The 9,967-nt window shown below is 42.4% G+C and overlaps 1 long non-coding RNA gene across 1 annotated transcript; it reads right to left on the bottom strand.

The window, feature by feature from the left end:
* Positions 1 to 705: 705 nt before the first annotated feature.
* On the bottom strand, positions 706 to 7,687 carry LOC126278454 (uncharacterized). Its single transcript, XR_007550705.1, has 3 exons — positions 7,579 to 7,687; positions 7,219 to 7,321; positions 706 to 2,656 (listed from the first exon to the last, which is right to left on the bottom strand). It is a non-coding gene; the product is annotated as an uncharacterized LOC126278454 (long non-coding RNA).
* Between the last annotated feature and the right edge of the window lie 2,280 nt (positions 7,688 to 9,967).

Raw genomic sequence — 9,967 nt, 5'->3', positions numbered from 1 at the left:
TTATTGCTGGTGAATAAGTTCCTTCTCCGGTTAAATGCAATTTTGGCCTTTTGTATTCTAGTCGCAATTTCTTTCCGGCTTCTACCACCTCTTGTGATTTTGTTGCGAGAATGTAATAAGTGATACATTGTTTGCCTTTAATTATTTTGAGTGTGTATGCGTGTTCGGGGGAGTGGAGGTGGTGTCAGCAAGGGAAAGAATCGTGAAGGCTGGATATTGTATGGAAAGTTGGTTGGAAGTCGCTAACTGCTGTCATTCTCAAAAACTGGATGAATGTACTCGAGGCCAGTGGTAGTCAACCCGGCCTCTATCGCCCATTCGTGGGCATTCCAGCTTTTTGGTGGGTGATGAATGGCAGCGGTTTTAAAAACATTTTCATTAGATTATTATAAATTCTGACATAAGACCTATGGTAAGTAATTATTATTATATGCTGCAACTTTCTGTAACACCGCTTTATAAATTTTATAAAATAAAGTTACTTCTCTACTTTATAAATCACCATTACAGTGGAATAGGCGGGGAGGGGAGGAGGGTTGGCAAATTTTACTAACAGACATACAAAAGTGGGCGGTATGTATAAAAGGTTTACCAACTCCGTTCTATGTCAAAGGTTCGGCAAGCAGTTTAAATATAGAGATCCGACACTTCCGAAAATTTTTATTGAGGGGAAAAATAATCCTCATATTCCTTGCTATCTTTTATTTTTACTGAGTAATATGAAATACAATACATAGTTATAATTGTATTGAAAAATCAGTGGCATATGTTAAATTTGCGGGCTTGATCCACTTTTTAAAGTTAGATTCACGCAGGGAGCAGCTTGTGCGAAGACTGTCTTAAAGTCGGCGGCTGTTTATCTCTATCGACATTCATTGTTTAACAAACAGATGTGGAGTCAAACATAGTAGCCAGGTAAATGGATTACTTTTTTGCAAGTTTCATGTTTTTCTGGGACACGTTAACTCCAAAATTCTTTGGTGGATGCGGTTATATACGCTTGCAAGGAAATGTCTTCTTGCAATTCTGTTATCTCCAATTGGAGTAAAGGCTTTGAAAGGCCGAAGAAGTTAGCAGACACATCAGACCATTCTGGAACTATAAAATCTTCAAAAGGCGATTTTTAAAATCGTATCCACTACTCTATCCCTGCAAAGGCTTGGAATCTCGCTGCAAATTGCTTTCTAGGATCTGACGTAAATTTGAAAATACTGAAGTACCTGCTTCAGAATTGTATTCATCTTCAATAAATGTTGCAAAGTGAATATTTCTTGACCTGCAGTGTCTTTTCAAAGATGCCCACCTTGCGACGGAAAGAAGATGCACTTCGTATCAGATCACATATTAATTTCCCATTTCCTTGTAGCTCGGCACTGAGCGCATTTAAATCTTTCAGAACGCATTTCAGGAAAGCCACAGCTAGAATATTGCGTTCATTTGCTACGAAATCGAGATACTTCTCGTATTGTCTAAGGAGGTTACGTCTTAGTTTGTTTACCAAAACATTTTGAAGCATTATTCAGGTCTGTTCACTATATATACGCACCCTATTGTTCTTACTAGCCAAAGAACATTTGTGCTGCAGTAAGAATGAAGGCGACGAATCACACTCATTGTCAGACAGAAACTCCTAACTGTCTGTGCTGAGGAGCAAACCGAGATCTCATGAAATTAGTCAGTTTGATCAACTTGTCCATTACTTCTTTCAGAGCGGCACTAATTTTTCACTAAGCCCTGCTTGTCCCTTTCTTTGCAGATCACCGCAGAGTCTCCGCCCCGTCAGTTGAAGAGACATCATTTTATCGTAACTAATGTGTGATTTTGTCATGAAATCATCACAAGTCTTCAGTAAATCTTCTCCGAGAGTGTTGTCTTCAAACGACAATATTGCAAGCACTTTTTTCCTAAGTGGGTTGCTTTCGATGTCCAAACATCTCATGATAATAAGCGTTTATTCTTCCTCAACAATGACGTATGACTGATCGAGCCTGTGGCGTAGAAAGGCGTTTTCCTGCAAAAGTTAGAAAAAACTGCTTTTATTGTAAACAGCCAAAATTTCGATTCTGCTTCTTTTGCTTCTTGCCGACAATGGAATACGTTGAATTGTGGTAACAGCATCCTTTTTCTCTTCAAAACGTGCAGCAGCCACTTACAGGATTATTTTAATTTAATGCCTGTTACCGACTTCTGGTGTTTATTAAGCCTCCAATACATATTTTTCTTGCCCGCACATAGATCGCTTTAATAACGCCATTGGTTGTAACTAAAGATTGAAATTAATCATTGGAAAGGAAACTGTTAAAATTAACTGGAGCAGACGGCCATTGTTGATGGTGGATGCATTTTGTTAGTGTCCAAACTGACTTCCAGAAAAATACTGTAAAATGTAGAGAAGATTACATCCTGCAATACCACCATAAATTTTGCGGCGATGTTACCTGTTATTCACAGGCGAAATGGTATCGTAGCTTGAATACCGTGGCCAGATCATTTGAGGTTCCGTGGTTGCAGTCAATTTTGGAAAACGCTTCGTGGTGATCACAGTTAATGTCTGGGGCGCTGTAGCAAGTTGCAAGTGAATAAATGGCAGGATGCTGATTGTATTCGGCCATTGCGACTCAACGTCACACTCCTTTAGTCTCGCATTGGTCGTTGGCTGTAACAATAAAACCTTTCATGTATCTTATATCTGTTAGAAGAATTGTTACATTAATTTGATTTTCAAATTGTTCTAGAGGTACACGTAAAATCATATATGTCTACACAAATGAAAGATTAGTTACTTACACGCAGCTGTAGTGCGTCGTATCAGTGCAGAGGCTAAGAGCAAGAGAGAGATACGAGCAGAAACGCTCTTCATTTACTTTCTCAAACAAAACAAAAAAAGTGTCATCGATCGCAATCAGCCACAGGCTGACTGTAGGTGTATCTTTGTAATGTTATTTGTGAAATTATAACTACATTTCACAAAATTAATGTACATGAAATATTTAGATATGAAGTTATTACAGTAAAAAATAGATTAGTGCGCATTTTTGCACATTTCGTCGTCTTGCGGCATTACATTTACATACAATAACGTGGTTTTGTCCACGTTATGTTTCACCAAGCTATTTTTGTAAGAATCTAGATATGCCTGGAGTTTTCCATGGCTATCTCCACTACCCAAAGGAATATTTACATGAAAGTGCTGACAGTTTTTCGTAGTGTCGCTTTTATTTGGCACTTCAACAAGAGCGACGGTTTTGTTGCGTTTGAGGCCAACTGGAACAGCCCCAGTCCTGACAGGCTATATTCTTCAGTTCACTCAGTCAAAAACTTGCTACTTTTTAAAACCAACTTTATGCTTTTTAGGATCCATATCGATAAAAAGAATATATTCCCTCTTTGCTAACCTACCGTCGCCCGGCGCAAAGCGTGTGCCCCTGACTCACCGCAAAGGATTCCGTGTCTAAATGTACAGCGATGCACGGATCCACATCACAGGTCGCGGCGGCCGTGTACACCCGCCCGAAAGATAAAATTGCCATTTCACATCAGAGGTAAGTGGCGTCAAGCTTTCACTCGAGTTACAAGCACAAAAAAATTAGTCAAAACGAATATGCCTGCTCCGATTAAAAAGCTTTATTGGTTTCCAAGAGACAGGGATCGATTTATAAAATTTCGTATTTCATCAAATAAAATCCTTGCGTTGCCTTCGGGTGTTCAGAACTTTTACGTGGATCAACACTACACTCTGTACCTGTTACCTTCCGTCCCAGCTCCCCAGCGCTCTCTCCTGAGATATACAACATAGCAACCGTGTATTTAATCTGCATACCATCATTAGGAGCACAATCAGTCGCCTATTTCAGTTTTTGGCCTACCACCCATCAGTCATTGACCGTAGTTCTAGCTTATTTGCTGCTCTAAGACACACACAGTTTCTAACTGCAATGAACGTCTTGCTGTGTTAACTCTTATAGGATTAGTAATTTTTGAGAATATTTCTCTTGGAGAACAGCGGTTTTTATTACTTAAAAATGAACATGAACAGTCACAACCGCAACACACTTTTTGTATGAGGCTAGCGATTTCGGTCTGTTATAGACCATCTTCAGACCTCACACTGAAATATATACAGACAATAAAATTGGAGGGATGTAGTAATATATAAAATGTATCTTATGTAACAAATAATAAAAAATAAATTATACCATAATTATACGTCTTATAGAGTAGATTATGAAAGCATTTTAAATTCGGGTAGTCATTGTACAAAATAGTGAAAATCTAAATATGTCTGTTGCCCCATGAACCGGTTAGTCATTTGGTACTATGGATCTGAGTACCTCCTCCGTCACTAATGACTTCGTTGTCACGGCGATCCTCCACCCTTCGCAGCTCTTGTCTTTGTCGGAGGAAACAGTAGAATACTCGACCATAGACCATTTTACAATGAAATTAGTCACACAGCTTAATGCAACAATAAAGCATAATTAAAAGCTAACACATACAATCGTATAATTATTACTTAATATAGTTAATTCCATCATTGTTTTGACAATATTCATTCTCATCAAGAGTCACTGTACACACTGCACTTACTGCACACATATCCTTTTAGGTGACGTCAGAATCAGGATATTGCTGCCTCTTCATTGCGTTCCTTGCGTGTTTACTTTTGTCTTTCTGAAATATTGCGTAAGTATCCTTCCATAATGAAGATGCTGAGCTTAGGAATAGGATACTAAATTAGCATATGCGTCACAGATCTTGGGCATACAATTTTCAAGTAACATGCATTGTACTCTAAAGGTCTGTCCGTGGAATAGCAAAGCTGTTTTGTTTATTATTTTCCAACCAAACCTAACAGTTAGTATTACTTCAAGTAATTCTATGCGTGCAGTATGTACTATGTAAGAGCTGTAGTGTCTTTTACTTTTTTTACCCAGTCGACCTCAGTCACGTCTAATGTTATGTTGATAACTATAACTTTGCATTACAACAGAATAAAACGAATTTTTCGTTCCATGCTCTATTCGCCTTTATTATTTGTAAGGCATTATCAATGGCAAATTTAGCAGATGCTACTCTACATGTGTTCTAGTTCCGGTTTTAGAGTTGTTATCCTTTCTGCCATTCGAAAATATATTTGCACACCCAGTAAACCAAAACTCATGTTGCCTTTGTTTATGTTATAATGAACGATATTCATTCATGTTGCCTTTTTTATGTTATAATGAACGATATTCATTCATTTTTGCGAGATTGTGCCACCAACGGAAACTTCCGCAGATCGTTTAGTAGGAAACATCACCTCGTATAGTTGTAGTGCACTGAAAAATCTTGGACGTACTACAAAGACCTTCCAGGCAAACTCATGAAAATCAGTGAACGTGCACGGTGGCACGAAAAAACTTCTCAGTTGCCAAATTGTTACTGTAGTAAGATTCGAAGGGACGCATTGAGTTCTTAGCTACTGTAAAACACCTTCACTTGACTTCGGAAGGTACGACTAAGCGCCTGGCAGTTCCGTGAAGTGGGTTAGTTATGAGCAATTGTTAGTGCCTCCTCACATGATTCCTCACTGACATTCAACTTCTCTCCCCACGATGAACTCCTTACTTTGAATAAATTAAAGAAAGGAGTGTAAAGAACGCGAAATATTACCATTCAAGCTAGGAAGACGTAGAAAACTGTCTTGCTTTTGTGGCTGAGTGTGCTGCACTGTACCAAAATTAAGCATACTCAGAAATATATGCCAGCTTCTGGAGCAGATAGTCAGTGGATCAGGTTAATAACTCTCCACTGAGAAGTATATAGTTTTGCCGATGTAAAAATGTTCCAGAACTTTTAGTGACAGTTTTTGTTAAAATAGAGGAGGATAAAAGTTCAGGATTCTAGGAGAGCGAATTCTAGGAAATAGGCGCGCGCGCACACTGAGGCACGTGTAAAATTTTTTGTACTGTAAAACTCTCTTAGCAGGCCTGACACGCAGAGATTTTCGCCGGCGTTACAGTGAGCACATACGGTAAATACCTGTCAGGTGGATTAGAAAAATCTGCAGTATACGAACGTGTATACAAAAACTGCCGTATAGAATAATTAAAAATATGTCAATAAAACCTGCATGTCGAGATACGCAGAAATGCCCTCATAGTGTGGTCATGAAGCCAGCCTGCCTCTACACCTAGCAGTGAATTATAAGTTAGACAAACTAGAAATACAAGAGAGAGAAGGATTATGAGAAAAGTTTTAGATCAAGCTAGCACCACGGAAGCTTGGAAATTAAGAAGTAACAAATATATCAAAACCTAGAAACAAAAAGGAAAAGAATAGTAAAATTTCATTTGCAAAAAATGAATGAGACTAGGCTAACAAAACAGAATTTAATATCTGGGACAAGAAATTAACAAGAAGATGGAGCTGAACAGTTGAAAGAGGTTTAGAAATTGACAACGTAAAAGATCTGGCAGCAGAAAGGAATGGTCATTAGGAGGAAAATACTAAAATTGAAGGATTCCAAGTTAGAAGTGGTAAGCGAAACAGAATGAAATGTTCTGAAGAAAGAAAAAGGCACAAACTTTTTAGAAAGAACTGAAGGAAAACAGGGATTGAAGGAGGGGGGGGGGGGGTAAAACTGGTTCTTAGTCAACAAGAACCAGAAAGAGAGTAAAGTACCAAGTATTTCTATATCCATATTGAAACTGCGTAGCTAAATAATGCTCGGCTTCTTTCTTTGTTGTAAGAAGAGTGGGAGAGAGATGAAGCACGTGGTGTAGATAACGCAGTCGAACCGGTATAGTTGGTGGCAATCACCGAAAATGATGAAGAATATAGGAATGCAGTTATTTCGCAATGCTAAAGGAAAGGATTTTTTTTGTCTGCAACATTTTTATTGCTGTATGACGGAGAGCGTGAGAAGAAAATTTGCCTTCTCCAAATGTCTGAATTTTGTGGTATGGAGTTTAACTACAGTAAACCATGTGTAAAAACGTGCTTGGAGGCAGCTAATTATAAATGAAAATACTAATATATGTATCAGTCCTGGTAAACGTACAGATAATTTCAGTTGGTAATTTAAGATAAACTAGAGTCAAATTACATCTAAGCATACTAAGTGCTGCATTGAGATATAATATTTTCGATAGGGAAACAAAGGGATCGTATAGAAAGAAAGAATCGTTAAGTTTCTTCATTGCTCGAGTACACGCTGTAAGAATATGTAGTGCTTACCCATAATCGTCTTGTAGACATCTGTTCCAGGAGTAGGCATTCTGGCAATTATTCGCAGTGTATTTCTTTCCTCGTGAAATTTGTTGTAAACAAACCGCTGTAACTGAAAAGGAACAACGAGGTATATAATTACGATGCTAAAAGAAAAAATGACATTCATTATTCCACATGAGAGTTGTCTTTGGCATAAAGGGCTACACAAGTCCGACACTTCCCAAATGATTACGATGTCTTACAAATAGCAGAGTTAAATTTCGAAATAAACCGAAAAAGTGCCTCCATGACAATTTTTTCCAAATCTGAAGAAGAGATTTTATTTTGTAGTATCTGAAATGTGGTGCGTAAGAATTACTGACTCACGTTCGTATAGTAAAAAATGCAAATTGTTAGCATGTAGCAATATTTGCATACGAATGTGTAATGTGAATTACAAACATGAAACTAGAGAATGAATCAGCCGCTACAGTGTGGAGTTACAACCGCTGCAGCTGTGTGCTCTGTTACTGGCTCTTTGTGCTGCGTTTTTATCTAGCCGCAGGCGCCGGGCGACGGGCACTCGTGCGTACGATCCTCTCGTGGAATGTTCGCTTTTAATGAGCGGAGCGCGTAACGGGTGACAGACGCTCGCGTTGCACGGCGGGAAATTTCTAGGCGCTCTCTAATTACGGATGCTCGTCTATGGATGCAAGACGGTGCAGATGAAGCAGCCTGGCCAACGGCGCGATGGCGCTCACGGTTGAGCCGGCCGCGTCTGTGTGAGTATGAAAGCGTGCGCGCTCGTGTGTGTGTGTGTGTGTGTGTGTGTGTGTGTGTGTGTGTGTGTGTGTGCGCGTCTGGCCTGACCGTCTGGCGGGGTGAAGGACCCAGACGGTGCGCGGTGCGGCGCGGCGCGGCGCGATGGGTCCCCTCCCCTCCCCTCGTACCCCCACCATCCCTCCCGCACTTCCCCCACCGCCGCTCCTGCAGCAGTGCAGACGGCTGTAGCCTGCCAGACAGACTTCGCCCCTGCCCCTCCACTCGACCTGCCGTCTCTCCCCTCCCTGGCCTATTTCGCCCCACTCCACCGCACACCATTACGGCAGAAGGTGTCTCGCAGCGCCGCACTGCGGCAGTCAGTTGTTCGCCGTGCCGCGTGCAGTATGTGTGTGATGAGTAGCTACGGGGCGACAAGCCCTGCGTCTGCATCGTTCAGTTACAAGAGTTCTGCGGTGTGGGATGCCCGTCAGATGCTGCGACGGCGCTTACGGTACGGAATGCAGACTTCTCCTCTCAACCGTAAGTAGAAGCTCTCCTATCAAAGTAGACTGCCTACGAGGAAGTGTTCCATTTCGCGATTCAACGGCGTAGCCTTAGTCTTAACTAGTAGAACATTAAGATTAGAATGGAATTCGATGTCACGTGTAGAAATATGCGGAGAAGGTAGGACACGAATCTGTTCGTAAATCGCATATCGAAGTGTAAGTATTAAAGGGCGAGCTGTATGAAGCGGCGTTGGCGGTGCGGCGGAGGAGGAAAGATCGGTTGGCAGGGGACCTGCGCGGCGCGATGTGGTTGGCTGCTGCCTTCGCACCAGGAACTGTACCCGCATAGCAACTGTCTCCTCCGCCAATAGGTCAGGATGTTGAAGCGGTACTCTAACTTTTCCGCCTCAGTCGCTACTGGGCAGAAAGGCTGTGTTCACACGCTCACCACGATACTGTAGGACACCACTGCGAAACTTGTATCTGCGCGAGGTTAGTAACAACGTAGTAAGAACGCGTTACAAAGCATTCACGGTGACGAGGCGATGGGAAGAGAATGTTCTGGAAGAGCGATGTGCTGCGTCCGGCAGCAAATGTGTTGCGCAATACCCTTCTGGTCACGCCGCATGTAAGTGAAGATGTTTGGCGAGATAGGCGTCTACTGCGGCTGTAATTATTCAGACATAAGTGACGACTAGAGATTGACATTCAACAATGCGTCAAATGGAGTGAGCATTAGATAGCAGTTCGCTCATTGCTGCGGCGCCAGTTTGCTTTCCTCGGACTTGTGACGAGTGTTAAAATTTAATAACTCTTCTTTGGTAAGAAATTAAGTCTTAAATGCCCCAGACGTGACATGAATTATGGAATTCTCGAAGAGCATTACGTAACAACTTCGAGTAAATATCGATTCCTACCGGTTGCAACTATCGCTGCATGCGTAATATCTATCTTCACAGATCGCCGGCGCTCGTTTGCGAAATTTTACGCTTCTTTTTTACGCATTATTTTAGGCGGTTAGTGAATTGTGGTGTGACCACGCCGCGGCCGGCAGGCAGGAAATGGCGTCAGCGCGGCGTGTTCCGCTCTCAAGATGGCGGCCAGTGGGCACCGCCTCGCCGCCTGTGCGCGGCGCTGCGTGCTGTCGCGGGTGGAGGGGGGGGGGGGGGGGGCAGTCTGCGGCCGTGACTCAGGCGGGCGCTGCCGTTCAGTTGCCACGGAGGGCCGCTATCGAGCGCTCGGTTCGGCTCGGCTCGGCGCAGCTCGCGGGCGGTGAGGATGCCAGTGAGTCACTGTCTAGTCGGGGCCCCATTCGTGCCGCCCCCTACCAGCCTCCCCTCACGTCGGGCGGTTGCTTCTGCTTTTTGCCCACACGGTCCGGCCAGTTGAGGCTAGCTCGTTCGCGCGGCGGATGCATGCATCGTCTGCGGTCGTCGTGCTGCTCCTGTTCGCGATCATTGTAGCAGTGGTGCACTGTGATTGTGATATATGGAATTTGACGCTGCGGG

The sequence above is a fragment of the Schistocerca gregaria genome, chromosome 6, assembly GCF_023897955.1.
Source record: "Schistocerca gregaria isolate iqSchGreg1 chromosome 6, iqSchGreg1.2, whole genome shotgun sequence".
In the NCBI taxonomy this organism is placed as follows: domain Eukaryota; kingdom Metazoa; phylum Arthropoda; class Insecta; order Orthoptera; family Acrididae; genus Schistocerca; species Schistocerca gregaria.
This window is presented reverse-complemented; position numbering and strand designations above follow the sequence as displayed.